The sequence below is a fragment of the Heterocephalus glaber genome, unplaced genomic scaffold (genome assembly GCF_053883595.1).
Source record: "Heterocephalus glaber isolate CG9 unplaced genomic scaffold, H.glaber_assembly_v1.0 deba00001126, whole genome shotgun sequence".
NCBI lineage: Eukaryota > Metazoa > Chordata > Mammalia > Rodentia > Bathyergidae > Heterocephalus > Heterocephalus glaber.
Window position 1 is genome coordinate 128,574 of NW_028258199.1, and position 5,218 is coordinate 133,791.

Genomic DNA, 5,218 nt, shown 5'->3' on the forward strand with positions numbered 1-5,218 from the left:
AAACTTAATAAAGAAAATTAGTTTTTTTGTATAAAATAGAATGTTACTCAGCCATAAAGAATGAGAAACTAGAGGCATTTATAGCTAAATGGATGCACATTGAGGCGATAATCTTAAGTGAAATAATTAGGACGCACATGGTTCTCTAATGTAAAAAACTGAAGGTGTAAATAAGACTAAAAGTTATAATAAATAATGTGAAATAGGAAGAACAGATGCAAAATGGAAGGGGAATTGGAATGGAATTAATATCAGAAAAATAAAAAATGGAAACAAAGTCTTTGTAGAAAGGGAAGGGTAGAGGGGTAGAAGGGAGGGCAGGGGAATGGGGAAAATATAAGAACCAAGATGGATTATTAAAGGTGTAAATTTCCAATGATGAATGCCATTATATTGTATACCTTATATATATATCAATTAAAGTAATTATATATATTATACCTCCATAATGCCATATACATTGAAAAATTGTGTTTTTATTAATGAATATTAGTTATACAGTTTAATGGATTTTATTTTGTAACATCTGTATATACATGTAATATACTTTAATCCACTTCTCTCCCCTAACATTGTTTCGTTCTTATCCTCTAATAGCCCTTGCCTATTTTCCTGTCTTCTCTTTATGTGTGTTTTTTTAAATTATTGTTTTTGACATATGAAAGAAAACTCATTTGAGATTTTCAGCCTGGTTCATTTTTCTTAACATGATAATCTCCAGTTCCATTCATTTTCTTGCAAATAACATGATTCTATTCTTATTCATGGCTGAATAATATTCCACTGTGTGTATTTGCACACTTTTTTTATTTATGCATCAATTGATGGACATCTAGCCTGATTCTATAGCTTAGTTATTGTGAAAAAGGACCCCTGGTCTATAGATATGCAGATAGGTCTGTAGTATGCTAATTTTATTCTGAGATATACTGAGAAGTGGTACAGATAGATTAACTAGTATTTCTATTTTTTTTTCCTTCAGAAACCTACATATTGTTTTCCATAGTGTCTATACACATGTACATTCCCACCAACCATGTGGAAGATTTCATTTATCCTCACATCTTCATGAGCATTTGTTTCTTGTATTTTTAGTGACAGCCATTCTGGCTGGAGTGAGATGTAATCTAACTGTAGCTTTTATTTGTATTTCCTGATAGCCAAAGAAATTGCACATGTGTATCATACTTATTGAACATTTGTACTTCTTCTCTTGAGAAGAGTCAGTTAGTTAATTTGCTTATTTATTGATTGATTCAGCTATTTGTTTGGGGTTCTTTTTAGTTCTTTGTATGTTGCTGATATTTGGCCCCTATGCAAAGGATAGTAGGTGGAGATTTTCTGCCATTCTGTAAACTGTCTCTTTGCTTTGTTCTTTCTTTGCTATGCAGAAGATTTTTTAGTTTGGGCAAGAATGAATATTAAAAATATTGTGGCAGCTATTAAATGTATTGGTTTAAAGTGACACATCATTTTCACTAACATTTCATTGGACAGATGAAAATATTTCTCATGCACAACTTCAAAGTAAAAAGAAAATTCAATGTGCCTGTGTGTTCAATAAGTGAGGATAACCAGAAATATCATTAATCAGCAGTAAAATCCACCACAGTGGCACACACATAAGAATCCATGAAATGCCATGCAGTCTATTACATAAAAATATGAACACAGATTATAGTTTTAAGTTTGAACACCACTTTTTCTGCTTAGTCCCTCTGTAAGTTCAAGAAAGTTTTTTACTATTTTGCTTTTTGTTGTGTGTTTGTGTGTGTACATGTTTTCTATTACAACATCAATATCCTCACCTATAAGAGGGATATTTTGGAATGCTGGTTTGGTATTCATGATGTTCTTCAGGTGTTCTTTTTTGTTAAAATATCTTATTTCCATTCATTTTGAAAGATAATTTTGAAGGGTACATCAATTGGGGTTGGAGAATTGTTTAGTTTTAGGGCTTGAAATACTTCACTCCAGCCTCTTCTTGACTTGAGGGCTTGTTCTGAGGAATCTGCTTTGATTTTGATGGGGTTTCCTTTATGTGATTATTTTTTTCTTTTCTGTAACTGCTTCTGTATTTTGTTCTTCTGTTTGGTTTCTGGAATCTTGACTATTATATGCCCAGGTATAAATTTCTTTGATCAAAGCTAATTGTTGTCCTACATGCCTCACATATCTATTTCAAATTGTATTCTCTTGCTTGGGAAGTTTTCTCCCATTACTTTTTTGAACAGTTTTTTTCATGGGATTTGCACTATCTCCTGTTTCTTCATTGACTCTATTCTATCTTATATTATTCTTCTTTGTATCATCTAGCAGCTGCTGGATTGATTTCTCATGGTCCCTTGCTGTGTTTAAGAAATCTTTCCTTTCCTGGTCACTAGATTCCATCCTGTGTACTATATCTAATACTCCATGCTCACATTGGGTCATTTTGCTGCATAAATTTTCAGTGGAGTTTTTAATCTCCTGGATATCTTTTTGAATCTGTTTTATGGATTGCTTTTCTTTCCTATGCTGGAATTCCATCATGTTCCTGAGCTCCTCTATTTTTTTTTTTATTTGTATCTGTTCTGTGGAGGTTTTGTGGGGCTTTGGCACTGGGAATTGAACTCTGAACCTTGTGCTCGAGAGGCAGGCACAGCACCACTGAGCTAAATCCCAGGCCTGTCTAATGTTATTAATCATGTTTTTCACTGTGGTCCTTGTCTCCTGTGCTATATGAGAAGTTATTTCTGATTTCATTTTTTTCTATATCCTCTTTCATTGCCAGTTGAGGGAGTCAGAGTGTTTTGAGTTTCAAATTGTACTGTCTCACCTCCTGAGTTTGTACTTGGTGAACTAGAAGTCTGGATTTACATCTTGTTTGTCTTTTCATTTCTATTTTTTTTGTTATTGTTGAAGATTTTATTTAATTTGCTGCTTTTATATTGCTTATTGCAAATATATTTATTGCTAGTATTTAAAGACCTTAGGAAATGACCACTTCTTGAGTTGTCTTCTTGGAATAGTTGGCCTTTGGCTTTTTGCATCTCTAATGACCTTTAACCAATCTCAGTTATGGTATACCAGTAAAGAAAACTAACAAGAGCAATCACATATTCTTGGCCCAAATAATACAATCAGCATCAACAATAGCATCAAACAAAGCTTAGAAAATGACAAATTTTGGTAGCTATTATTCTGACACCTTCACCTACATAAACTAGACTTGTGATTATATATCAAAATCAAGAGCCAACTAGAAATATATTTACAGTTAGTAAGCCTTTCAAACTAGCAGCTTTATCCTCTGGGAAGAAGACTTAGAAGGAGTTGGGGGGTGTAGAGAGATAGGTGGGAAGGTTAGCAGTAAGGCTAGAGGATACAATGATCACACCAACTTTGTGAATCTGGTGAAGAAAGGAGGAAAAGAGAGAAGGAAGGAACTGAAACAAGAATAGAACTATATTACAACAATAGGAAAACTAGAAAGTATACTCATTTAATAATTCAAGAAAATAGAATAAATATGACAAAAATAGGAACAAGCAAGGATGGAAATGAAGACGAAGGGAAAAGAGAAAAGAGAAAGAAAGAAAGAAAGAAAGAAAGAAAGAAAGAAAAAGAAAGAAAGAAAGAAAGAAAGAAAGAAAGAAAGAAAGAAAGAAAGAAAGAAAGAAAAAAGATCCCCTTTGAGGTTGATTTTGCTATTGTGGTAGACAATGTGGGCAGCAGTGTGCAGAGCTGAGTCAATTAATCTCAGCAAACCAGTTGTAGTCCAGTGAGATTCCCGGTGCTTTCTGGCTTTGAGGGCAGAATGGGACTTCCTGACCTCCTGCAGGTTAGAACTCTACAAGGTTCTACTGCAGGTTTGAGCACCCCTTCCCTCATAGCAGGTCCAAATTCGGTATGAGGTGCTAGTCACAGCAACTCACCTATTGCTGTAGTCCACTCTGGCTTTGATTTCCCAGAGGGCTTCAGTTTGCAACAACAAAAATCATCCCTTGTCTGATCAATACTGTGCCATCTTCCCGAGCTCATAGCAATGGCTCACTGGTCTCAGGTTCTTCTACTGCATGGATGCAGATACACAGTTTTCCTGGGTATGGGGAGGCTGCATTTCTTCCAGGGTCTGGGAATGTGAGGGCACAAATTATTCTTTTATAATCTCCTTCCCCACATCCTCTCTTCTCAAGTTCCCCTTTGTCAACTTTCATTATTGTTGATATTGGTAATTTTCATCACTTTAATCATTTATTATTTTTTGTTTTGAATCTATAAACTCCTCTCTTCAAAGTAATTATATAATAACAGATTAATTGTTGTAAACTGGTGTCAAACATTTTTCCTCTACTCAAACTGTATTTTGCTATTATCTATTATACATGACCTTATAAATATGATATCTAAAAGGTTCGACCCCAAATTATTAGGACTGCTAAAGAAAGTCAGCAAAGCTCTAATACTAAGTCAGTATTTAGCAAATAATAATATTTCTTTACAACATTAATGCAGTAACAAAAAAGAAACCAAGAAAAGTTTCAATTCCAAAGTTGCATAAAATATCTAGAAATGAAGTTAACAAAAGAGGTGAAGGAACTCTACAGTGAAACACTGACGAGCTATATTCATTAGGATAAAGAAATAAGAAAAAGATTCTATGTTCATGATTTGCAAATGTTAATGTTGTAACATGTGCTTATGCACAAAGGCAAATAGGGATTCAATGTAATTAATACCCATCCAAATGAAGAAGACACTCATCAAAAATATCAAAAGAAAACTTAAAGTGTATAGGGAATGTTGGTGGACTAGAAGTGGTTTGGGTGATGAGCAGGTATTGGATATTATTGTCAAAGCAATGAGAAATTTCTGTGTAAGGATATTCACCAAGAACCTGGGTATCATATACTGCTAGTGATGGTAACCAGGCAAAATACAGACAGGTTCATGATTAGTAAGATAAGATAATTAACTGAAACAAAATATCTCAGTGTTGAATGAGCTTCTGCTAAAATGGGGTGGGTAAGACCACTCTTGCTTAGGAATAAAATGACACAACACTCTCAGTCAGTGGATCTGATTCATGTAGGGACACACATAATGCAAACAGGAGGTCTGAGTGCACCCATCTAAACAGGGAGAAGAGTGATAATTCCCATCCTCTCTTCCCAAGATTTCAAAGGAGCAGATAAACAACACAGCATAGGGATCACACACACTTCATATTTTTGCC